This window comes from Elephas maximus, chromosome 5, assembly GCF_024166365.1.
Source record: "Elephas maximus indicus isolate mEleMax1 chromosome 5, mEleMax1 primary haplotype, whole genome shotgun sequence".
NCBI lineage: Eukaryota > Metazoa > Chordata > Mammalia > Proboscidea > Elephantidae > Elephas > Elephas maximus.
The window spans coordinates 134,151,720-134,179,352 of NC_064823.1; the positions used below are offsets into that span (position 1 = coordinate 134,151,720).

At 38.8% G+C, this 27,633-nt stretch overlaps 1 non-coding gene across 1 annotated transcript; it reads left to right on the forward strand.

Annotated features, from left to right (window-relative positions):
• Positions 1–22,982: 22,982 nt before the first annotated feature.
• LOC126077605 (U6 spliceosomal RNA) lies at positions 22,983–23,089 on the forward strand. The gene has a single exon (XR_007517781.1). It is a non-coding gene; the product is annotated as a U6 spliceosomal RNA (small nuclear RNA).
• Positions 23,090–27,633: the final 4,544 nt, after the last annotated feature.

Here is a 27,633-nt window from a genome sequence, read left to right on the forward strand (position 1 = left end):
GTCTCTGGTTTATGTGGCCCTTTCTGTCTCATCAACCCGATGGCACTGGGCTTCTGTCTCTTGGGCTCGTAATTACCTTGTATCCTTGATGTTCTACATTCTCCTTTGGTCTAGGTAAGTTGAGACCAATTGATGAATCTTAGGTGGCTGCTTGATAGCGTTTAAGACCTCAGATGCTGCTCTCCAAAGTGGGAAGCAAAATGTTTTCTCAATAGATTTTATTACACCAATTGACTTAGATGTTCCCTGAAACCATGGTCCCCAAACACCCGCCCCTGCTTCGCTGGCCTTTGAACCATTCAGTTTATTCAGGAAACTTTTTTGCTTTTGGTTTAGTCCAGTTGTGCTGACCTCGCCTGTTTATTGTGTGTTGTCTTTCCCATCACCTAAAGTAGTTCTTATCTACTATCTAATTAGTGAATACCCTTCTCCTACCCTTCCCTCCCTCCCCCTCTCATACCCATCAAAGAATATTTTCTTCTCTGTGTAAACTATTTTTTGAGTCCTTATAATAGTGGTCTTATACAATATTTGTCCTTTTGCAACTGACTAATTTCACTCAGCCTAATGCCTTCCAGGTTTCTCCATGTTATGAAGTGTTTCACAGATTCCTCACTGTTCTTTATCAATGCATAGTATTCCATTGTGTGAATATACCATAATTTCTTTATCCATTTGTCTGTTGATGGGCACCTTGGTTACTTCCATCTTTTTGCTATTGTAAACAGTGCTGCAATGAACATGGGTGTGCATATACCTGTTCAAGTAAAGGCTCTTATTTCTGTAGGATATATTCCAAGGAGTGGGATTGCTGGGTGACATGGTAGTTCTATTTCTAGCTTTTTAAGGAAACCTCAAATCAATTTCCAAAGTGGTTGTACCATTTTACATTTCCACCAGCAGTGTATAAGTGTTCAAGTCTCTCCACAACCTCTCCAACATTTATTATTTTGTGTTTTTTGGATTAATGCCAGCCTTGTGGGAGTGAGATGCAATCTCATTGTAGTTTTGACTTACATTTCTCTAATGGCTAATGATCATGACCATTTCCTCATGTATCTGTTAGTTACCTCAATGTCTTCTTTAGTGAAGTGCCTGTTCATATCTTTTGCCCATTTTTTAATTGGGTTATTTGTCTTTTTGCCGTTGAGTTCTTGCAGTATCATGTAGATTTTAGAGATCAGGCACTGATTGGAAATGTCATAGCTAAAAACTTTTTCCCAGTCTGTAGGTAATCTTTTTACTCTTTTGGTGGAGTCTTTGGATGAGCAGAGGTGTTTGATTTTTAGGAGCTCCCAGTTATCTAGTTTTTCTTCTGCATTTTAGTAATGTTTTATATACTATTTATACTGTGAATTAGGGATCCTAATGTTGTCCCTATTTTTTCTTCCATGATCTTTATCATTTTAGGTTTTATATTTAGGTCTTTGATCCATTTTGAGTTTGTTTTTGTGCATGGTGTGAAGTATGGGTCTTGTTTCATTTATTTGAATATGGATATCCATTATGCCAGCACCATTTGTTAAAAAGACTCTCTTTTCCCCATTTAACTGCTTTGGGGCTTTTGTCTATCAACTGCTCATATGTAGATAGATTTATGTCTGGATTCTCAATTCTTTTCCATTGGTCTATGTATCCATTGTTGTACCAGTACCAGGCTTTTTTGACTACTGAGGCGGTATAATAGGTTCTGAAATCAGGTAGAGTGAGGCCTCCCACTTTTTTCTTCTTTTTCAGTAATGCTTTACTTATCAGGGGCCTCTTTCCCTTCCATATGAAGTTGGTGATTTGTTTTTCCATCTCATTAAAAAATGTCTTTGGATCAAAGAATTTTCCTGAATAAACTGAATGCTTTGAAGGTCAGCGGAGCAAGGGCGGGGGTTTGGGGACTATGGCTTCAGGGGACATCTAAGCCAATTGGCAAAATAAATTCTATTAAGAAACATTCTACATCCCACTTTGAAGTGTAGCATCTGGGGTCTTAAATGCTAACAAGCGGCCATCTAAGATGCATCAATTGGGCTCAACCCACCTGGATCAAAGAAGAATGAGGAACACCAAGGTCACAAGATAATTATGAGCCCAAGAGACAGAGAGGGCCACACGAACTAGAGACTTACATCATCCTGAGGCCAGAAGAACTAGATGGTACCCAGCCACAACCGATGACTGCCCTGACAGGGAGCACAACAGAGAACTCCAGAGGGAGCAGGAGAACAGTGGGATGCAGAACCCCAATTCTCATAAAAAGACCAGACTTAATGGTCTGACTGAGACTGGAAGAATCCGGGCAGTCATGGTCCCCAAACCTTCTGTTGGCCCAGGATAGGAACCATTCCCAAAGACAACTCATCAGACATGGAATGGACTGGACAACAGGTTGGAGAGAGATGCTGATGAGGAGTGAGCTACTCGTATCTGGTGGACACTTGAGACTGTGTTGGCATCTCCTGTCTGTAGGGGAGATGGGAGGGTAGGGGTGTTAGAAACTGGCAAAACGGTTACGAAAAGTAGAGACTGGAAGGAGGGAGCCACTGACTTATTAGGGGGAGAGTAAATGGGATTATGTAGTAAGGTGTATATAAGTTTATATGTGAGAGACTGACTTGATTTGTAAACTTTCACTTAAAGCACAATAAAAATTGTTAAAAAAAAAAAAAAGAAACCCTGAAAAAAAAATGTCTTTGGAATTTGGATCGGAATTGCATTAAATCTATATATGGCTTTTGGTAGAATAGACATTTTTATAATGTTAAATATTCCTATCCATGAACAAGGTATGTTTTTCCACTTATGTAGATCTCTTTTGTTTTCTTGCAGAAGTGTTTTGTAGTTTTCTTTGTATAGGTCTTTTACATCTCTGGTAAGATTTATTCCTAAGTGTTTTATCTTCTTCGGGGCTACTGTAAATGGTATTGATTTGGTGATTTCCTCTTCGATGTTCTTTTTGTTGGTGTAGAGAAATACAAATGATTTTTGGATGTATATCTTGTATCCTGATACTCTGCTGAACTCTACTAGTTTCAGTAGTTTCCCTGAGGATTCTTTAGGGTTTTCTGTGCATAAGATCATGTCATCTGCAAATAGATATACTTTTACTTCTTCCTTGCCAATCTGGATGTCCTTTATTTCTTTATCTAGCCTAATTGCTCTGGCTTGAAATTCCAGCACAATGTTGAATAAGAGTGGTTTTAAAGGGCATTCTTGTCTGGTTCCCGATCTCAAGGGGATTGCTTTCAGACTCTCTCCATTTAGGATGATGTTGGCTATTGGCTTTGTATAAGTGCCCTTTATTATGTTGAGGAATTTTCCTTCTATTCCTATTTTGCTGAGAGTTTTTATCATGAATAGGTGTTGAACTTTGTCAAATGCCTTTTCTGTATCAATTGATAAAATCATGTGATTCTTGTCTTTTGTTTTGTTTATATGATGGATTACATTAATTGTTTTTCTACTGTTGAAGCATCCCTGCATACCTGGTATGAATTCCACCCGATCATGGTGAATTTTTTTTTTTTTTGATCTGTGGTTGTATTCTATTGCCTAGAATTTCGTTGAGGATTTTTGCATCTAAGTTCATGAGGGATATAGATCTGTAATTTTCATTTTTTGTGGTGTCTTTACCTGGTTTTGGTATCAGGGATATGCTGGCTTCATAGAATGAGTGTGGGAGTATTCAGTCCTTTTCTATGCTCTGAAATACTTTTAGTAGTAGTGGTGTTAGCTCTTCTCTGAAAGTCTGGTAGAACTCTGCAGTGAAGCCCTCTGGCCACAGCTTTTTTTTCTTGGGAGTTTTTTTATTACCTTTTCAATCTCTTCTTTTGTTATGGGTCTATTTAGTTGTTCTACCTCTGTTTGTGTTAGTTTAGGTAGGAAGTGTGTTCCTAAGAATTCACGCATTTCTTCTAGGTTTTCAAGTTTGTTAGAGTACAGTTTTTCATAGTAATCTGATATGATTCTTTTTAATTTCAGTTGGGTATGTTGTAATATCGCCCTTCTCATTTCTTATTCAGGTTATTGGCGCTTCCTCTCCTCTTTTTCTTTTGTCAGTTTGGGCAATGGTTTATCAATCCTCTTGATTTTTTCAAAGAACCAGCTTTTGGTCTTGTTAGTTCTTTCAATTGTTTTTCTGTTTTCTATTTCATTTAGTTCTGCTCTAATTTTTATTATTTGTTTTCTTCTGGTAACTGAGGGTTTTTTTTGTTGCTCTCTTCCTATTTGTTCAAGTTGTAGGGATAATTCTTTGATTTTGGCCCTTTCTTCTTTATGTATGCGCGCATTTATTGATATAAATTGACCTCTGAGCACTGCTTTCCCTGTGTCCCAAAGATTCTGATAGCAAGAGTTTTCATTCTCATTGTATTCTAGGAATTTCTTTATTCAATCCTTAATGTCTTCTATAATCCAGTCTTTTATGAGCAGGATATTGTTCAGCTTCCAAGTGTTTGATTTCTTTTCCCTGCTTTTTCTGTTATTGATTTCTACTTTTATGGCCTTATTGTCAGAGAAGATGCTTTGTAACATTTCAATGTTTTGGATTCTGCTAAGGCTTGCTTTGTGACCTAATATGTGGTCCATATACACTAGAAAAGAAAGTACACTTGACTGCTGTTGGGTGGAGTGTTCTGTATATGTCTATGAGGTCAAGTTGGTTGATGGTGGCACTTAGATTTTTCGTGTCTTTATTGAGCTTCTTTCTGGATATCCTGTCCTTCACCAAAAGCAGTATGTTGAAGTCTCCTACTATTATTGTGGCACTGTCTATCTCACTTTTCAGTGTTGATAGAGTTTGTTTTATGTATCTTGCAGCTCTATCATTGGGTGCATAAATATTTAATAAGGTTATATGGTTATATCTTCCTGGTATATTGTCCCTTTAATCACTATATGGTGTCCTTCCTCATCCTTTATAATGTTTTGTTAAAGTTCATTTTGTCAGAAATTAATATTGCCACTCCTGCTTTTTTTTGATTGTTGTTTGCTTGACATATTTTTTCCATCCTTTGAGTTTTAGTTTGTTTTTATCTCTAAGTCTAAGGTGTGTCTCTTGTAGGCAGCATATAGACTGATCATGTTTTTTAATCCATTCTGCCATTCTCTGTCTCTTTATTCGTGCATTTAGTCTATTTACATTCAGCGTAATTATGGATAGGTATGAATTTAGTGCTATCATTTTTATGTCTTTTTTTGTGTGTTGTTGACAGCTTATTTTACCACTTAATTTTATGTGGTGAGTAGATTATCTTTATATATTGTCCTTTCCTCATATTCATTGTTGTTGATTTTGTTTCTGCTAAGTCTCTATTTTTTTCTTGTATTTTATTTTGATGAGTAGGATAGTTTATCTCCTTTGTGGTTACCTTATTATTCACCCTTATTTTTCTAAAATTAAACCTAACTTTTATTTCTTTGTATCGCCTTGTCTTCCTCTCCATATGGAAGATCTATGACTACATTTCTTAGTCCCTCTTTATTGTTTTAATGTTTTCTTCTTTTACATAGTAACATCACTGTATCCCTGTTTTGAGAGTTTTTTTAATCTTGATTTATTTTTTGAGATTTCCTTGTCTGGGTTGACTTCCAATTACTCTGCTCAGTGTTCTCGTCTTGGGTGGATACCCGATAGTATTGATTTTCTAACCAAAGAGCTCCCTTTAGTATTTCTTGTAGTTTTGGTTTGGTTTTTTGGAATTCCCTAAACTTCCATTTTTCTGGAAATGTCCTAATTTCACTTTCACATTTGAGAGACAATCTTGTTGGATATATGATTCTTGGAAACCCTGGTGGCATAGTGGTTAAGTGCTACAGCTGCTAACCAAAGGGTCAGCAGTTCGAATATGCCAGGCGTTCCTTGAAAACCCTATGGGGCAGTTCTACTCTGTCCTATAGGGTCGCTGTGAGCCAGAAGCAACTGGACGGCAGTGGGCTTGGGCTATGATTCTTGGCTGGAAAATTTTTTCCTTCAATTTTTTAAATAAGTCATCCCATTGTCTTCTTGCCTGCATGGTTTCTGCTGAGTAGTCCGAGCTTATTCTTATTGACTCTCCTTTGTAGACAACTTTTCATTTATCCCTAGCTGTACTTAAAATTCTCTCTTTATCTTTGGTTTTGGCAAGTTTGATCATAATATTTCTTGGTGCCTTTCTTTTAAAATCTACTTCATGTGGAGTTTGATGAGCATCTTGGTTAAATATCTTCTCATCTTTCATGATGTCAGGGAAGTTTTCTGCCAACAAATCTTCAACGATTCTCTCTGTATTTTCTGTTATCCCTCCCTGTTCTGGTACTCCAATCACTTGTAGGTTATTTCTCTTGATAGAGTCCCACATGATTCTTAAGGTTTCTTCATTTTTTTTAATTCTTTTATCTGATTTTTCTTCAGTTAGTGCCAAGTGCTCTATTTTCAAGTTCAGAAATTCTGCCTTCCAGTTGCTCAAATCTGCTTCTCTGACTTTCTATTGAGTAGTCTACTTCTGTAATTTTATTGTTAATCTTCTGAATTTCTTATTGCTGTCTATGGATTTTTCCAGCTTATTAAATTTTTCATTATGTTCCTGAATAATCTTTTTCATTTCTTCAATTGCTTTATCTGTGTGTTCCTTGGCTTGTTCTGCATTTCGTCTCATTTCCTTCCTGATGTCTTGAAAGGTTCTGTACATGAATCTTTTGTATTCTGCCTCTAGTAATTCCAGGAAGGCACTTTGATCTAGAAAATCCCTGGATGCTTTGTTTTGAGAGCTTGTTGAGGTGAACATTGTTTGTTTCTTTATGTGACTTGGTATTGACTGTTGTCTGCGAGCCATCTATAAGTTATTGTACTAGTTCATTTTTTGTTTCTTTATCATATCCTGGCTTCTTGCTTTGCTTTGTTATGTGTAAATGGGTTGCTCAAGTGAGCTAACTTGATGATTTTTGCCTTTGGAGCTCTGATGTCCTGTCCCCAGATGGCTAGAGCTGTTATCAGGTATATCAGTCTAAGAGTCCATTCACTTTTCTTGTATGAATTCAGCTCAGGTGTCCAGGTAGCTGATCATCAAGTATGTGGTACAGGCTCTGTCCTACAGTCTTAGTGGGGCAGGGGTGATTGGTTTAGCTACCAGTGTCTGGTTGCAGCAGGGTATCACACTCTGAAAAAGGCAGGGAGCTGAGAATCATCCCCCAATTATCTCTGAGGAATGCGTGTCCCTGTTCCCTAGAACGTACAGGTGGGTATGTTCTGCAGTTGGACCATGGGCACCCAATATTTCTTCTTGTAAGGATTGGGAAGTACCAGTTATCCTTGGACCCCTGTCACTGGTGGCTGGGTGACCTGAGTGGAGCCACCAGTCCTTAGGCCCCTGATGTGGGTAGGCGAGGACCGTGTTTATAGGCAAAGCAATGTCAAACATCAAACGCCTACCTCTCTACTGCACAGCTGAAAGAGTTGTAGTCTGCCAACAAGGACCTATTCTCCTGAAATAGGCCCACACAGGTCCATGCAGAGGGGGAAAGGTACTCAAAGTCCACAGACCATTTATGCCTGGACAGGAGCCACTTCTGTCCAGTTCTGAGCTCCCCCAGTTAGTGTAGCTGGCAAATTATCTTTTTCACCAATTGAGAACTTTTTCCATCTCCAAGGCTGGAAGCATGGCTATAGGTGCTCAGTAGGCCTATCTCAGGCCCAGGGAGGGAAGTCAGCCACTGAAGCTGGCTTGGAAGCGGATGTAGTGGGGGAAGGGGGCACAGTAAAATATATGCAAGTGCTTAGCTTTTGCCTAGAGCACCATTCTTCTCTGGGTCTGGAGGTTTGAGTAGGCTGTGCAGCTGGCTGCTTCTCCCTGAGGAAACTGAGGCAAAATGCTAATACCAGCCCACCGCAGCTGCTCCTGGGAATGGTGCCTGAGGGCTCCCGTGATTCAGGTTTGTTAACTCCTCACCACTTCTGAACTGTCTCTTCCTCCCCCTGCCCCTTAGTTTTCTAACCTTGCCTTTGATGTTCAGTGCTCCTAGCTTGTCATAAATATACTCATTTCACTTGTTTTTTCAGGTCTTTGTTGTAAGAGCCTCGCTGGAAGTGTCTGTCTATTCCACCGTCTTGGTCTCTCTCCCCTATAATCCTCCATTAGGTTTTCAAGGCTGAGATCTTTCAGAAGCAGATCACCGGGCCTCTCTTCTGAAGTACCTCTGGGTAGGTTCAAATTGCCAGTCTCTTGGCCAGTAGCCAAGCATGTACCTGTCTGCGCCACTCAGAGGCCCCTTTCTTAAAAAGGAGTGAGAAGTGGATGAGTGTTAACATGAATAATTGAGGTAGAGTAGTTAAGTGCAGCAATCAGAGCAAGGCTAGGGAAAGATGTGGATAGTGAAACCAGTTTCTGCTACTTAACATCACTGGGGACTACTGAATTTTATAATAATCCATGCACTCATTTAAGTAACAAATATTTAATGAGCTTGTATCATGTGCCAGGAATCCTGGTAAGCAAGATAATGTATCCTCAGAGCTGACCTCCTCAGAACCCATAATCACATTTAAATTAATGTCTCAACAGTGTCTTCTGCTACAACCTACATTTTTGTGATGTGAATGAGCTTATATGCATTTGATAAATAGAAGTTGATGTCAGCATAATAGAGAAGACACATTATGTCAAATGTGTTTTTTCCCAGCCAGTTATTTCTTGTGGAATATCAGTGAGGCACAGCAAGCAATTGAGGAAAACCATCACGTACGTGATGTCCACTCTTCTCCTGTGGCTCAGAATGGCCACCTGTTCTGTACTGGGAGTGGTTTTCATGATGTCTGTGCATTTGACCTTGTCTCCATAAATTGGAGTCTCCAGCTTTTCTTTAACCTGTTTTCTCAAGCTACTTTCCCTGAGAGGTGGAAATGGTTAAGTGCTTGAGTACTAGCTGAAAGTATGGTAGTTTGAACCCACTCAGATGTGCCTTGGAAGATAGTACTGGTGATCTGCTTCTAAACGGTCACAGCTTTGAAAACTCTATGGAGCAGTGCCAATCTGAAACACTTGCAATTGCTGTGAGTCACAATTGACTCAATGACTACCAGCAACAATCACCAGAGCAGTTTGTTTCTACAGAATTTAGCATATCTTCTTTATGATGATATTTTCCTTAGGATTGTAATTGTCTCATTAGTATTCTGTTTACAATAAGTTTTGAGTGATCAACACTGATTGAATTTTTTTCCCACGAGCCTTACTGCTTCCATGCATCATTTTCAGCAAAAAAGTTTTTTAGGACTCTGTATCACATTTTTTTTTAAATATCACATTACAGAAGAAATTTTACTTTCCAGAAAAGCCATACAATTGGAAGTTAAACTTGAACACCTTGTTACCAAACTCTCCAAGAGAATTGTATCTTAACTTCCAACACCACCACCAACCATCAAAAAGACAACTAAACTCTTCTGTTAGAAAATTCCTTCCTGGAAGCCTGGTGCACCACCTATGCTGCTCCCAAGCACCTTGTGCTTATATCACAACACTGACCACATTTTAATGCCATTGCCCATTTATTTCTCTATTTCAGACACAGACTTGCTTTACAACAGGAGCTATAACAGTTTACCTGAATGGCATTTAGCCGAATGCCTGAAACATAAAATGAAACGACAAGTAGTCATTTGAGCCAATTCCAGTTTTTGGTAACCCCATGTGTTTCAGAGTAAAGCTGTACTCCACAGGGTTTTCAATGGCTATGATCTTTCAGAAGTAGACTGCCAGGCCTTTCTTTCAAGGTGCCTGTGGTGGCTTTGAGCCAGTAACCTTTCAGTTAGTAGTCAAGTGCTTAACCGTTTGTGCCACCCAGGGACTCCATGCCTGGCACATAAAATAGTTCAAAAATTAGTTCTGGAATAGCAGAATGTAATAATGTTTCACAGCGTGTGCCATCAGCAGAGGCACAGAAGGCTTAACCAAGAGAGTCTACACTACAAACTTTCATAATCATATCACCATCACTCTTGTTTAAATTGAATTGGTGATTGCAGGTTATATTTTGTAGCTTTTATAAGGTATCAAAATCCCACCATTTCCAGTATGTTGTATTTTACAGCAACCATTTTCAAGGCAAATTTATCAAAACTTTCATTGTTGTGGCTAGGGGCTGTCAAGTCAGTTCCATCTCATAGCCACTCTATATACAACAGAACAAAACACTGCCTGGTCCTGTGCCATTCTCACAATCGTTGTTATGCTTAAGTCCATTGTTAAAACCACTGTGTCAAACCATCTCATTGAGGGACTCTCTCTTTTCCACTGACCCTCTACTTTACCAAGCATAATGTTCTTCTCCAGGGACTGATCCCTTCTGATAATATTTCCAAAGTATGTGAGACAAAATCTCACCATCCTTGCTTCTAATAAGTATTCTGGCTATATTTCTTCTAGGATATATTTGTTAGTTCTTCTGGCTGTTGTTGTTGTTAGGTGCTGTCCCATTGGCTCCCACTAACAGTGACCCTATGTACAACAGAAGGAAACACAGCTCAGTCTTGTGCCATCCTCAAGATCCTTGTTATGACCATCATTGCAGCCACAGTGTTAATCTATCCCTTTGAGGTTCTTCCACTTTTTTGCTAACCCTCTACTTTCCCAAGCATGATGTCCTTCTCCAGGGACTGATCCCTTGTGATAACACGTTCAAAGTATGTGAGACATAGTCTGGCCACCCTTGCTTGTAAGGAGCGTTCCAGTTGTGCTTCTTCCAAGACAGATTTGTTTGTTCTTTTGGCAGTCCGTGGTATATTCAATATCCTTCACGAACACCACAATTCAAAGGCGTCAGTTCTTCAGTCTTCCTTATTCATCATCCAGCTTTTGCATGCATATGAGGTGACTGAAAACACCATGGCTCGGGTCAGATGCACCTTAGTCTTCAAGGTGACATCTTTGCTTTTCAACATTTAAAAAAGATATTTTGCAGCAGATTTGCCCAATGAAATGTGTCTTTTGATTTTTTTTCATGTATTTATTTTTATTGTACTTAAGTGAAGGTTTGCATAACAAACTAGCTTCTCATCAAACAGTTAGTACACATATTCTTTTATGACATTGGTTAACAAACCCGTGGCATGTCACCACTTTCCCTTCTCAACCTTGGGTTCCCTATTATCAGTTTTATTCTTCTCTCCTGCCTTCTATTTTTTGACCCTGGGCTGGTGTACTCCTTTAGCCTCATTTTGTTTTATGGGCCTGTCTAATCTTTGGATGAAGGGTGAACCTTAAGAGTGACTTCATCACTGAATTAAAGGATGTCTGGGGGTCATACTTTTGGGGTTTCTCCAGTCTCAGTCAGACCAGTAAGCCTGGTCTTTTTTCATGAGTTAGAATTTCGTTCTACATTTTTCTCCAGCTCTGTTTGGGAACGTCTGTTGTGATACCTGTCGGAGCAGTCAGTGGTGGTAGCCAAGCACCATCTAGTTGTACTGGACTTAGTCTGGTGGAGGCCTTGGTAATTGTGGTCCATTAGTCCTTTGGACTAAATCTTTCCCTTATGACTTTAGTTTTCTTCAATCTTCCTTGCTCCCGAGGGGGTGAGACCAGTGTAGTATCTTAGATGGCTGCTCACAGGCTTTTAAGACCTCAGATGCTAATCGCCAAAGTAGAATGTAGAACAATTTCTTTAAAAACTATGTTATGACAGTTGATCTAGATGTTCCCTGACACCATGGTCCCCACAGCCCTCAACCCAGTAATTCAGTCCCTCAGGGAGTTTGGATATGTTTATGGAGCTTCCATGACCTTGCCTTGTACAAGTTGTGCTGACTTTCCCAGTATTTTGTACTGTCTTACCCTTCAGCAAAGTTACCACTTATCTATTGCCCAATGTAATGTGTCTGTTAATTTCTTGACTGCTGCTTCCATGCATGTTGATTGTGAATCCATGTAAAATGAAATCCTTAACTTCAGTCTTTTCTGTTTATCATGATGTTCCTCATTGGTCCAGTCATGAGTATTTTTGTTGTCTTTGTGTTGAGGTGTAATCCATACTGAAGGCTGTGGTCTTTGATCTTCATCACTAAGTACTTCAAGTCCCCTTCACTTTCAGGAAGCGAGGTTGTGTCATCTGCATATCGCAGATTGTTAGTGAGTCTTCCCCCAATTCTGATGAACTGTTCTTCATACAGTCCAGGTTCTTGAATTGTTTGCTCAGCAATACAGATTGAATAAGTATGGTGTAAGGATACAACCCTGATACACAAATTTTTTTTTAACTTTAAACTACATAGTATCCCCTTGTTCTGTTCCAACACTGTCTCTTGGTCTATGCACAGGTTCGTCATGAGCACAATTAAGTGTTGTGGAATACTCATTTTTGGCAATGTTATCCATAATTTGTTATGATCCACACAATCCAGTGCCTTTGCATAGTCGATAAAACACAGGTAAACATCTTTCTGGTATTCTATTTTCAGCCAGGACCCATATGCTATCAGCACTGATATCCCTGGTTCCGTGCCCTCTTCTGAATCTGACTTGAATTTCTGGCAGTTCACTGTCCATATATTGCTGCTGCTGAATGATATTCAGAAAAATTTTACTTGCACATAATATTAATGATATTATTCGATTATTTATGCTTTTCGTTGAGTCACCTTTCTTTGGAATGGGTACGAATACTGATCTCTTTCAGTTGGTTGACCAGGTAGCTGTCTTCCAAATTTTTTGGCATATGAGCAATTGTTAAAGTCTGTTCCACATTTGGTCCCTGGCCTTGTTCTGACTGATGATATTGAAATTTCCATTGTCTCTTTCCACAGAAGTAGTCAATTTCATTTTGGTGTATCCCATCTGGTGAGGTCCATGTGTAAGGTCACCATTTGTGTTGGTAAAAAATGTATGTGCAAGAAGTCATTGGTCTTGCAAAATTCTGATCTTTGACATCTTTGGCATCGTTTCTATCACCAAGGCCATATTTTCTAACGACTGATCCTTCTTTGTTTTCTACTTTTGCTTTCCAATTGCCAGTAATTATCAATGCATTTTGATTGCACATTTGATCAGTTTCAGACTACAGAAGTTGGTAAAGTATTCAGTTTCTTCTTTGGCCTCTGTGGTTGGTGCATAAATTTGAATAGTAGTTGTATTAACTGGTCTTCCTTGTAGGTGTATGGATATTATCCTATCACGGACAGCATTGTACTTCAGGATGAATCTTGAAATGTTCTTTTTGACCATATTCTTTTTTACTGTATTTTGAGGGGGCTACTCTTTCATGTCATTTTTGAGTGCCTTCCAACCTGAGAGGTTCATCTTCTGGTACTGTATCAGATAATGTTTGCTTTTATTTATTTATTTTTTTTGGCCATTTCTTGAGAAGTAGACTGCCAAGTCCTTCTTCCTAGTGTTTTTTTAGTCTGGAAGCTCTGCTGAAACCTGTATACCAAGGGTGACCTCTATGGTATTTGAAATACTGGTGGCAAAGCTTCCAGAATCGCACCAAAATGTAAGCCACCGCAGCATGAGAAACTGACAGACACATGGTGGATCACCTCTTTTATAGGTGGTTAAATATGAAAACTAGAGTGTCAAAGCAGTTTGTCTACAGTACATGGTACTTAACAGTTCTGCTGTTTTCAGAACCCATGTGCTCTATGTTCCAAACCAGATATTTTAGAATCACTACGATTAGTTGCAGGGATTTCTGCTCAGTAAAGCTTATGAAAGGATTATTTAGAAGGAAAATTTTTGATTCCTGACACATTATCCTTTCTGTTCCTGCGGTCTGAGTATACCAAGAATTAACATATTTTGTATGGATTAATGGTTTCCATTAACATCTTAGAGAACATTGTGTAGCCTTAGAACATTGTATAGTTTTTCATGCATGCTGATTTGAGAAACAAGGAGAAAGAATCCTTATTTGTTGCCATCTCGGTTCTGGTAAATAAAGTGACCTTTAACTTTCAGTTGCAAACCTGAATTTAAGTAAAGATAAATGAAAGCCTGGAAACCCTGGCTAAAACCAAATATATTTGGAATGAGGTGTGCCTTGTTCTCAGAGGAAAGATGATTCACTTTTCTTTACAAATAGATCGATAATATAATTCCTGGAAAAGACCAAGTTCCCTTGAGTAGATCATTGCCCCCAGCACAGTGCCTTCCTGTATTTCTTCAAGGAAAATGTATACAATGTACTTTATGAGCTAGGCACTGTGCTAAGTGGTGGGGGTATAAAGGGGGATAGAAAACACAATACAATTAGAATCTATGCTTTTTAAAAGAAAGAAAAACTTAATATCTTATTTTTATATCTATATTTTGAGAGCACACCCACTGTCCAGATAGATGTAAACCTGCAGGCATAGATTTAGCTTTTGTCTAGATAAACATGAATTCTGCGTTTGGTTGATGTTAGAGCAGTTTGTGGAATAAGCCAAGTACTAACTACCTTTCAGAGCAAGTCAATGGACTTTTCAAATGAATTCAAATGTCTGTCTTTCCTAACCGCAACCTACAATGCCCACACAAACCTATTTTGTATTTCTTTCTTAATTTTTAGAGATGGAAAGTTTGTATTATGCTTTTTTGTAGAGACAGTTTCTACTGCTACCAGCATCTCTGCTAAAGTCTATCTTTTCATCACTAGTTTCAGATCCTATTCAGGAAAATCTGGACCACAATCCTCTTTTAAAAGGTGCAGCTTAATAAAGAGTAAATAATAATGAGTAAATAAGGGTAATGATAAAAACAGTGATGATGCACAAAGATCAGACATTCCTTTATCTAATTCTTATAATCTTATACTACCATGACTGATATGTATGGGTAGCAGAAATAGAAATAAAAGAATAAAGAGAGATATACAGAGTGGCAGACAGGGAGAAAGAAGGAAGGAAGGGAAGTGAAAAGAAGGGACAAGAAGAGAAGGAAAGAGGGAGGCAGGGAGGAAAAAAGGAAGGGAGGGAGGGAGGAAGGAAGGAAGGAAGGAAGGAAGGAAGGAAGGAAGGAAGGAAGGGAGGGAGGGAGGGAGGGAGGGAGGAAGGAAGGAAGGAATTTAATTCTTCCTGATAGTACCCCTTCACAAGGTAAACCACAATTTCAGCCTAGCTTTCTTACATTAAGATTGACTCTCTCAGTCTGCAGCCTGGGAGGGAGAAAGAGAGAATGTGCTACTTTATTTTGTTACTGTAGATCTCTACCCTCTTTGGAGCATCTATCTTCTGCCCACAGAACTTGCTATCCCTCTAGTATACCTACCACTTCCCTCACTAGGGCAATGGTGTGTAATAGTTCAGAGCAGTACATTGTCTATTCTATGAGGTGTTAAGGGTTGTTAAGCACTGTCAAACCAGCTCTGACTCATAAAGACCCCATGTACAACAAAACAAAACACTGCTGGGTCCTGTGCCATCCTCACAATCATAGCTATGTTTGAGCCCATTGTCGCAAGCCACTGGGTCAATCCATCTCATTAAGGGTCGTCCTTTTTTTTTTTTTGCTGACCTTCTACTTTCGCCAGCATGATATCCTTCTCCAGTGATTTTTCTTTCCTGATAACATGTCCAAAGTACGTGAGACTAAGTCTCACCATCCTTGCTTTTTAGGAGCATACTTCTATCCTTCCTCCAAGACAGATTTGTTCTTTCTTCTGGCAGTCCATGGTATATTCAATATTCTTCGCCAAAGCCATAATTCAAAGACATCAGTTCTTCTTTGGTCTTCCATATTCATTATCCAGCTTTCATATGCCTATGAGCCAACAGAAAGTACCATGGCTTGGGTCAGGTGCACCTTAGTCCTCAAAGTGAAGTCTTTGTTTTTTAATACTTTAGAGAGGTCTTTTGCAGCAGATTTGTCCAATGCAGTTAGTCTTAACTAATATCCCAGGGAACTTCATTAGAACAGTTCAACAGTGGGTATTTGAACCTTAAGTTGAGTCCTGTGGTTTTGAAGGCAATGTGAGGTATGTGTGTGTGTGTATATGTGTTTCCATTCTTCTGTTTATCAATGAAATATTGGGTAAAGTATATGTGTGCGCACACGCACACACACACACACACTCAGACTTACATACACATTCCCAATACCCTGTGAAACCAAAGGTTACTATAATCCACAGGCATTTCCATTGGCCACAAATACAGTTAGTGTTTCACATCATCGTGCAGAGTATTTCTAGTTTTGTTTGAAATTGCTCTCCTTTACACTCATTTCTGGGGCCAACGTTTGCACTGGGAATAATTTTTACAGAGGTTTTTTAATTTTTTTATTGTAGTTTTATTTCCCAAAATTGAAGTCATCATCCTGCCTCTTCTCTGTATGTATCAACAGCCAGCAATTAAGCAAAAACCTTGCAATTAAAACTTTTTGCACCTTGGATATCTGAATTGAATTCTTTGATGGGTATGTGTTTTCTTCCCAGCAGATTCCACATGTGGAAGAGGGGCAGTGTAATAAGGATGATTTTCTGCACAATTCTGAGGAAACCACCATCATCTCCCAGCATCACAGAGCTTCATTACAGACCTCTCCTTATATTCGGGCTTGGAAATCTTACCCCTGGGTGGATGATACCTAGCATGACAAATGCAACGACTCTCTCATTACTACAGCATTAGCACAATGAGGGCAGAGATTTGGTCTGTTTTCTTCTTTGTCTCATGCTAGCCCTTAAAACACTGCCTGAATGTAGTCTGTGCTAAATAAATGTCTGTTGAATAGGTGAAAGAATTGCAATAATTTGTGCATTCAAAACACATTTCCTAAACATCTCACAACATGGACTAATCTGGAGGGCATTATGCTGAGTGAAATAAGTCAATCGTAAAAACAAATACTGTATGAGACCACTGTTATAAAAACTCATGAAAAGGTTTACATGCAAAAAGAAACAAATCTTTGCTGGTTATGAAGGAGGGGAAGAGTGAGGATGGAAAACACTAACTAGACAATAGATAAGTGGTAATTTTGGTAAAGGGTAATATAGTACACAGTACTGGGGAAGTCAGGAGAACTTGACCAAGGCAAGGTCATGGAAGCTTCATAGACACATCCAAACTCCCTGAGTGACCAAATTACTAGGCTGATGGCTGGGAACCATGGTCTCAGGAGATATCTAACTCAATCTATATAACATAGTTTATAAAGAAAGTATTCTACATCCTTCTCTGGCAAATAGTATCTGGGGTTTTAAAAGCTTGTGATCAGCCACTTAAGATACTCCACTGGTCCCACCCCATCTGGAGCAAAGGAGAATGAAAAAAACCAAAAACACAAGGGAACGATTAGTCTAAAGGACTAATGGGCCACAACTACCACAGCCTCCACCAGACTGAATCTAGCACAACTAAGGTGCCCAGTTATCACCGCCGACTTCTCTGACAGGGATCACAGTAGAGGGCTCTGGACACAGCTGGAGAAAAATATAGAACAAAATTCAAACTCATAAAAAAAGACCAGACTTACTGGCTTGACAGAGACTGAAGAAACTCCAAAAGTATGGTCCCTAGACACCCTTTAACTCAGTACTGAAGTCACTCCTGAGGCTCACTCCTCAGCCAAAGATTAGTCAGGCCCATAAAACAAACAGTAATACTCATAGCTCAACTAGCGTACGAGACTAAATGGGCACACCAGCCAAGGGCCAAGGATGACAAGCAGGAGGCGACAGGAAAGCTGGATGAAAGGAAATGGGGAACCCAAGGTCAAGAAGGGGAGGGTGTTGACACATCACAGGGTTAGCAACCAATGTCACAAAACAATATGTGTATTAATTACTTAATGAAAAACTAATTCTCTCTATAAACCTTCGTCTAAAACACAATTAAAACACACACACACACACATTTCCTGACGACACTCTAGTTGCAGGAACTGTGAGAAATAGGTGAGCGGATCGAGGCAAGAAAGATTCAAAATTGAATGTGGATATGAATAAAGCCATCATAAAGTATAAGAGTCACTACCCACTTGTCAATCCTGTTGTAGTTTGAGTGTTGCTATGATGCTGGAAGCTATGCCACCTGTATTTCAAATACCATCAGGCTCACCCGTGGTGGAAAGGTTTCAGTGGAGGTTCCAGACTGAGACTAGAAAGAAAGATCTGGCAATCTACTTCCAAAATCAGCCACTGAAAACCTTATGGAATACAACAGAATATAGTCAGGAGTAGTGCTTGAGGATGAGCCCAATAAGTTGGAATGTACTCAAAACACACAGTGGTCACAACAAAGGAACCAACCATACCAACGATCATGAAGATGGCCCAGGACCTGGCAAGGTTTTGCTCTGTTGTTCACGGGGTAACCATAAGTGGGAGCTGACTGGACAGCAACTGTTGTTGTTAGACGTCGTCAAGTTGGTTCTGATTCATAGCGACCCACGCGCAACAGAACGAAACACTGCCCAGTCCTGAGCCATCCTTACAATCATTGTCATGCTTGAGCTCACTGTTGCAGCCACTGTGTCAATCCACCTCATTGAGGGTCTTCCTTTCTTCCGCTGACCCTGTACTCTGCCAAGCATGATGTCCTTTTCCACGGACAGCAACTAACAACAGTAAAAATGTAAGAACAGTCACAGACTTGGAAATAAATGCCTACATATTGGCTAAAGGGAGGAAAATAGCATGCCAGGGCCTCTATGGCCCAGCATACTTTCCTGATTTGCAGTTTGTTGAATCTGAAAAGCACATTGCATTTTCTCTCTCGGCTCTTCTTCTTTTTATGTGCAGTTAAGCAATGAGGCAAAATATTTTATCTTATTTTCATCAATATTCTTTAATTCTGATGTTTTCAATGAATGGAAATGTTAAAATTGAATTATAGGAAGAATGCGTACCGATGTAGCATTACTACAACTATTTTAGAGTGATTTAAAAGGATGATAGATTTTTAAATTTAACCATACCAATTGTGTCCTGTCACTAGTCTGCTTGGTGTTTATCTGAAAATGTTATATATTTTTTAATCACAAGAAATACCAATTCGTCTATTTCAGAGTATTTATTATAATGATGGTTTACTCTCAGTTTCTATGAAATCTACAGTGAAGACTACCCATTGTTAAAGTGAATGGATATTAAATCTATTAACGAGGATGACAGAGACATGGTGAACATTTGCAGAAGTTCTATATTGCTTCCTGGAGAGTAACTTATAAAATTGGAGTTGTTAGAATTTTCAGATTATTCCCAATAAATGTTAGTGGATTTGAAAAGTAATTGAATAGGAAATTTAGGAGAGGTTAGAGACAGAAGATTAATTGCCCTGTGAAATTAAACCTTACAATTTGTGAGTAGCTGCGTTACAAAGTGAATATGCCTGTGCCAGTCTAAGAGTATAACGATATTAACAACAACTAATATCTATTCAAGCTCCGTGCAAATTACACATCATTTAATTTAATCTGTAAAACAAACCTATAAGGTGTTTAATGGACCAGAGCATACCAACAATGGTGAAGACTGCACTAGCACGTGTTCTATTGTACGCAGGGTTGCCATGAGTCGGAGGTGACTCGATGGCAACTAACAACAACGATGATGTGGCATTTACTTTTACTATACCTATTTAATGAATGGGGCTCTGAAGGTACAGTGGTTAAGAGCTCAGGCTGCTAACCAAAAGGTCAGCAGTTTAAATCTACTAGCCACTCCTTGGAAACCCTATAGGGCAGTTCTACCCTGTCCTGTAGGGTCACTATGAATCAAAATCTACTCAACGGCAGGGGGCATTTAGTAAACAGAGCTATAGCGTAAGGCCTATATTGGTTAAGTAACAGTACAAGATTACTTAGGGTTAGAACTTGTTTTAAAAACTTTCCAGAGTTAACTTTCTGATTTGCTGGGTTATATTACCTCTCACTAAGGAAGAAAAGAGGAGACAGGAGTAGAAAAGAAATAGTGCAGATTCTAATAAAAGTAAATTTGTGGCTCTGGGGGATGTTTTGTGAGCTATATCAGTAAAGACAGAGATTCATATTTAAAAGATGTCTTTTTGCAGGCTCCAGTCGCAATTCCTTAACTTTAAATTTTGCTTCTACCACTTGCCCACCAATTTGGATATCACAATGCCACTTTCCTATCCCTGTCCTTGGCTTTGAACAACTAACTTTTCACAAATATCTCAGCCACACAACCCATTGCTACATAGCAACATCAACATAGTCTTACTTTCTTGTCCCAACTTCCAGAACCTCAGCCCAGGACACAGCACCACATGTTCCTGTGTCTGGAACGAGAGTTCAAGGACATTCTGTTATCAGACAGCCCATTGTAGACACTTTTAGAAAGTTCTTCAAATGAATATAAGCCTTAATTTCTTGATTCTGCCATTTATACATAATAGCCAAGAGTCGGTTTGTAAACCATTAAACAGGCAAAAAAATCTGAAGCTATCTTTTTTTTTTTTTTTTAAAGATATTGTCGTTGTTAAGTCCCATCTAGTTAGTTGCAACTCACAGTGATAACAGAAGGAAACACTGCCCGTCCTGCGCCATCCTCACAGTTGTTGTTATGCTTGAGCCCACTGTTGCAGCCAATGTGTCAGTACATCTCGTTGAGGGTTTTTCTCTTTTTCACTGACCCTCTACTTTACCAAGCATGATGTCCTTCTCTAGGTATTGATCCTCCCTGATAAAGTGTCCAAACTACATGAGATGTAGTCTTGCCATCCTTGATTCTAATGGGCTTTCTGGTTGTACTTCCAAGACAGATTTGTTTGTTCTTTTGGCAGTCCATGGTATATTCAATATTCTTCACCAACACCATAATTCAAAGTTTACCAATTCTTTGATTGCCCATTTTCATCATCTAGCTTTCATATGCATATGAGTGACCGAAAACACTATGGCTTGGGCCAGGGGCATCTTAGTCTTCAAGGTACATCTTTGTTTTTGAATACTTTAAAGAGGTCTTCCGCAGCAAATTTGCCCAATGCAAAGCACCAAAGAAAGGGTAGTTATCAAGATATCAGAAAAGTGTGAAATTGCTTAATTTTTATCCAGGCTTATTATTCATTTTCAGTTAAGCTACAGTTTACAGCTGTGAGTGAAGAGTGGCCTGCCTTTTTTAATCAATCAAAAATCTTTTCTGGCTGACTTTGAGGAAAGAAACAGATATGGCCTTGCCATTCCATTTTGTTTTTCACTTTTGCTATTTTTCATCAATCCTGTTCAGACTCCTCAGGGTAGGGAAAATATATGTTTTCTGACCCTGCAGAGTTATTAGCTATGGGATTAACCTTACCTGCTGCTTTAGATTGCCCCAATCCAGGCCTGTTAGGTAATTATTTCCCCTTGACCATTGAATTATATTGCCAAGTTTCAACCTTTTACTGAGATTATCCAAAAAAGAATTTCATAAAAAAATATAAATACATTGGTTTATAAAAGAGGGAAATATAATGGGTTTTTCTGTACTTTTCTATTTAATTTCAAAGGTTTAATTTTTTTTCCTGTTTTTAATTGTACTTTAGACGAAGGTTTGCAGAATAAATTAGTTTTTCATTAAACAATACACACATTGTTCCATGACATTGGTTGCCAACCCCATGACATGCCAATACTCTCTGCTTCTTGACCTTGGGTTCCTCATTACCAGCTTTCCTGTCCCCTCACACCTCCTTGCCCCTGAGTTGGTGTGCCCATTTAGTCTTGTTTTGTTTCATGGGCTTGTCTAATCTTTGACGGAAGGGTGAATCTCAGGAATGATTTTAGCACTGAGTTAAAAGGGTATCTGGGGCCATACCCTCGGGGTTTCTTCAGTCTCTGTCAGACCAGTAAAGCCTGGTCTCAAAAGGTTAATTTTATAGCATACAAATAGCATATTGCATTCAAGAGTTAATATACAATATTCAGGAACCAAGCATATTGTCTTAACAATCAGACATTCCTCTGAATAAATTGTTTGATATATAAAATTTTAAATCTGTGTTGATGTAGAATTGGGTGTCCTGGTGCAAGAAAATAATCTCAATAATCCCAGGTGACTATAGCACAGAGTACGATGATAATCAGATTTGACTCTCCAGGCCACATTCAAATTTCCCTGGGTTTCAGATACTTTTGTCTTCACAGGCCCCTTCTTCCATTTAATTAATTAAATTGCATGTTATGGCTGTCTTGGCATAAATATAGGTCCCTGGATGGCACAAAAGGTTTGGGCTCAACCAATAATCTAAAGGTTGGAAGTCCAAGCCCACCCAGCTGTTGCTGAAGAAAGACCTGGAGATCTGCTTCCATAAAGATTACAGCCAAGAAAAACCTATGGAACAGCTCTACTCTGTAACACATGGGCTCACAATGAGAATTGACTCAAAGGCAGTGGGTTTGGCATAAATGTAAATGTAATCCAGACTAACAATATTCATTATTTTCTTCTGATTTTAGAATATATTAAAACATTGTGTAGACCCCTAAAAATATCATGGGTTTTAAGGTTTCACGGCTACTTACTGTACCTGGCTGATAAATTGGCCCTTGTGGCCCTACTCAAGGTCAAGGAAGGTTACTACACACAAGGTATGATTCAGGGTTTGTTGTGAGATTCTGACTTCACAAAACAACTCAGCGTGTTTTGACAATCCTCTAATTGGCCTAAAATGCTCACTTTTTGCATTGCTTATTTGAATGGAGACCTTTGTCTACTGTGGATACTATGAAGATGTAATATAAACTAGGGAGATAGGAGTTTTCACAGAGGAATATTTTTGCTGTTTCTATGGAACTCTCAAAAATTCAATTTTTCAGATTACCTGCCTTGAACCTTGAAAGAAGCAGGGCGTTTGGTGCTATAAATCAGCATGGGAGGGATTGGGTGAAGGCCCTGGAAGACTGGGAATGGAACACCGAAAGAATACCCCAATCCCCATTTGCAAAACCTGCTTCATTCACAATCTTTCTCAGCTCAGTAAATGTCAATAGTTTCCTTCCAGCTGTGAAGGTCAAAACCCTGTGGAAATCCTTGAATCCTTTCTTTCTCTTATAGCCCATATCACTCAGTTGGGAAACTGCATTTTCTCTACCTTCAATATTCATGTGCTCGCTTTGGCAGCATATATACTAAAATTGGACTAATACAGAGAAGATTAGCATGGCTCCTGTTCGAGGATGACATGCAAAATCATGAAGCATTCCATATTTTTGAAACCATGCAGGCAAGAAGGCAATGGGATGATGTATATACAAAATTGAAGGAAAATAATGTCAGCCAAGAACCATATATCCATCAAAACAGTCTCTCAAATATGAAGGTGAAATTACGACATTTCCAGATGAACAGAAGTTTAGGGAATTCCTAAAATCCAAACAAAAACTACAAGAAACACTAAAGGGAGTTCTTTGATTAGAAAATCAATAATATCAGGTATCAACCCAAGACTAGAACAGTGGGCAGAACAATCAGAAGTCAACCCAGACAGGGAAACCAAAAAAAATAAATCAAGGTAAAAACCACTCAGCAATGTTATTACAAAGAAGACAACTTTAAAACAATAAAGGGGGACTAAGAAATCTAGTCATAGATCTTCCTTATGGGGAGTAAGATAAGGTGATACAAAGAAATAAAAGTTAGATTTAAATTTAGAAAAATAGGTTCAAATAATAAGGTAACCACAAAGGAGACAAACTATCCTACACATCAAAACAAAATATAAGAAAAAAATACTCAGCAGAAACAAAATCAACAACAACTAATATGAAGAAAGGACAATATATAAAGAAAATCTACACAGCACTTAAAATTAAGTGGGAAAAAGAAACTGCCAACAACACACAAAAAAAGACACCAAATGATAGCACTAAATTCATACCTATCCATAATTACTCTGAATGTAAATGGACTAAATGCACTAATAAAGAGACAGAGAGTGGCAGAATGGATTAAAAAACACGATCTGTCTATATGCTGCCTACAAGAGATACACCTTAGACTTAGAGACACAAACAAATTAAAACTCAAAGGATGGAAAAAATATATCAAGCAAACAACAATGAAAAAAGAGCAGGAGTGGCAATATCAATTTCTGACAAAATAGACTTTCAAGTTAAATCCATCAGAAAGGATAAGGAAGGGCACTATATAATAATTAAAGGGACAATATACCAAGAAGATATAACCATATTAAATATTTATGCACCCAATGACAGGGCTGCAAGATACATAAAACAAACTCTGTCAGCATTGAAAAGTGAGATAGATAGCTCCACAATAAGAGTAGGATACTTCAACATACTGCTTTTGGTGAAGGATAGGACATCCAGAAAGAAGCTCAATAAAGACACGGAAGATCTAAATGCCACCATCGACCAATTTGACCTCATAGACATATGCAGAACACTCCACCTGACAGCAATCAAGTATACTTTCTTTTCTAGTGCACATGGAACATTCTCTAGAATAGACCACATGTTAGATCATAAAGCAAATCTTGGCAGAATCCAAAACACTGAAATATTACAAAGCATCTTCTCTGACCATAAGGCCATAAAAGTGGAAATCAATAACAGAAAAAACACGAAAAAGAAAAACACTTGGAAACAGAACAATGTCCTGGTCATAAAAGACTGGGTTATAGAAGACATTAAGGATGGAATAACAAAATTCATTGAATCTAATGAGAATGAAAACACTTCCTATCAGAACCTTTGGGACACAGCAAATGCTCAGAGGTCAATTTATATCAATAAATGCACACATCCAAAAAGAAGAAAGGGCCAAAATCAAAGAATTATCCCTACAACTTGAACAAATAGAAAGAAAACAACAAAAGAAACCCTCAGGCACCAGAAGAAAACAAATAATAAAAATTAGAGCTGAACTAAATGAAATAGAAAACCAAAAAACATAATTGAAAGAATTAACAAGACCAAAAGCTGGTTCTTTGAAAAAATCAACAAAATTGATAAATCATTGGCCAAACTGACAAAACCAAAACAGGAGAGGGAGCAAATAACCCAAATAAGAAATGAGATGGGTGATATTACAACAGACCCAACTGAAATTAAAAGAATCATATCAGATTACTACGAAAAATTGTACTCTAAGAAATTTGAAAACCTAGAAGAAATGGATGAATTCCTAGAAACACACTACCTACCTAAACTAACACAAACAGAGGTAGAACAACTAAATAGACCCTAACAAAAGAAGAGATTGAAAAGGTAATAAAAAAAACTCCCAAAAAAAAAAAAAAAACCCTGGTCCGGACGACTTCACTGCAAGGCTCTACCAAACTTTCAGAGAAGAGTTAACACCATTACTACTAAAGGTATTTCAGAGCATAGAAAGGATGGAATACTCCCAAACTCATTCTATGAAGCCAGCATATCCCTGATACCAAAACCAGATAAAGACACTACAAAAAAAGAAAATTACAGATCTATATTCCTCATGAACACAGACGTAAAAATCCTCAACAAAATTCTAGCCAATAGAATTCAACAACATATCAAAGAAATAATTCACCATGACCAAGTGGGATTCATACTGGGTATGCAGGGATGGTTCAACACTAGAAAAACGATTAATGTAATCCATCACATAAATAAAACAAAAGACAAGAATTGCATGATTTTATCAATTGATGCAGATAAGGCATTTGACAAAGCTCAACACCCATTTATGATAAAAACTCTCAGCAAAATAGGAATAGAAGGTAAATTCCTCAACATAATAAAGGGCATTTATACAAAGCCAATAGCCAACATCATCCTAAATGGAATGAGTCTGAAAGCATTCCCCTTGAGATCAGGAACCAGACAACGATGCCCTTTATCACTGCTCTTATTCAATATTGTGCTGGAGGTCCTAGCCAGAGCTATTAAAAAAAAAAAAAAAATTGTCTAGATAAAGAAATAAAGGGCATCCAGATTGGCAAGGAAGAAGTGAAAGTATCTCTATTTGCAGACGACATGATATTATACACAGAAAACCCTAAGGAATCCTCAAGAAAACTACTGAAACTAATGGAAGAGTTTAGCAGGGTATTGGGATACTGATTTTTGAACATTCAAAAATCAGTTGGGTTCCTCTACACCAACAAAAAGAACATTAAAGAGGAAATTACCAAACCAATACCATTTATAGTAGCCCTCAAGATGATAAAATACTTTGGAATAAATCTTACCAGAGATATACAATACTTATACAAAGAAAACTACAAAACACTTCTGCAAGAAACCAAAAGAGACCTACATAAGTGGAAAAACATACCTTGCTCATGGATAGGAAGACTTAACATTATAAAAATGTTTATGCTACCAAAAGCTGGGTAAGCTTAGTGGATCTACCAGTCCTTAGGCCCCTGATGTAGGTAGGTGAGGACTCTGTTTAATAGGCAAAGCAATGTCAAATGTCAAACACCCACCTCTCCGCTGCATAGCTGAAACAGTTGGAGTCTGCCACCAAGGGCCTCTTCTCCTGAAATTGGCTCACACAGTTCCATGCGGAGGGGAAGGGCAGTCTAAGTCCACAGACCATTTATGCCTGGACAGGAGCCGCTTCTGTCCTGAGCTCCCCCAGTGAGTGGAGCTGGCAAATGACCTTTTACCCCAACTGCAAATTTATTCATTCCCCAAGGCCAGGAGGATGCCTCTAGGTGCTCAACAGGGCCTGTCTCAGGCCCAGGGAATTCAGTCGCTGAAGCTGCCTTGGGGGGTGGGGAGCGCGGTAAAATATACGGAAGTACTTAGCTTTTGCGGAGACTGCAGTTCTTCTCTGGTTCCAGAGGTGTGAGTAGGCTGTGTGGCTGGCTGCTTCTCCCTGAGGAAACTGAGGCCGAATGCTAGGACCAGCCTGCTGCCGCCACTCCGGGAATGATGCCTGAGGGCTTCCCGCGATTCAGGTCCAGTAACTCCTCTCTGCTTCTGAACCGTCTCTTCCTCTCCATGCCACTTGGTTCATTTTCTAACCTTGCCTTTGATGTTCAGGGCTTCTAGCTTATCATAAATATACTTGTTTTGCTTGTTTTTTCAGGTCTTTGTTGTAAGAGGGCTTGCCGGAAGCATTTGTCTATTCCGCCATCTTGTCTGCACCTCCCCCAGGCTATAATTATGGGAGCAGATCACCAGGTCTGTTCTCCTGCAGAGGTGTTGGTGGTTTGCTACCGCCGACCTTTCTGTTAGCAGCCAGCACTTAACTATTGTGTTATCAGGGCTCCCTGAACTGGTGCTAGAACCTAGAATTATATAAAGTATCTCCTCCTTTATCTTCTTTAAGGAGTCTTGGTGGTGTGCTCAGCTGCTAACTGAAAGACAGGTAAGTCAGCAGTTCCAGCCCATCAGTCACTCTATGGGAGAAAGATATGGCAATCTGCATCCATAAAGATTACAGCCTTGGAAGACCTATGAAATAGTTCTACCCTGTCTTATAGGTTTGCTATGAGCCAAAATTAACTCAACAGCATGCTTTTTTCTTTATCCAATTTCTTCAGATAAAGCAAAAATAAAAGTTTGGTTGAGTCTAGTATTTTCAGATGATGACCTGTGACCCCGACTGAGTACACATATTGAATAGAGTCTCAATAGAAAGATTGTCTCAGCATATTTAATCGTTAGTTAAGTGGACATTGCTGCACTTAGCACTGACTGACCTCAAAAGAGACTACGGTCAGCAGTAAAGATGGGACTTCTAGCCAGAGTTGTTAATACCACAGGAGATGACTGCTTTGGCGACTTCTTCCCCTTTGCA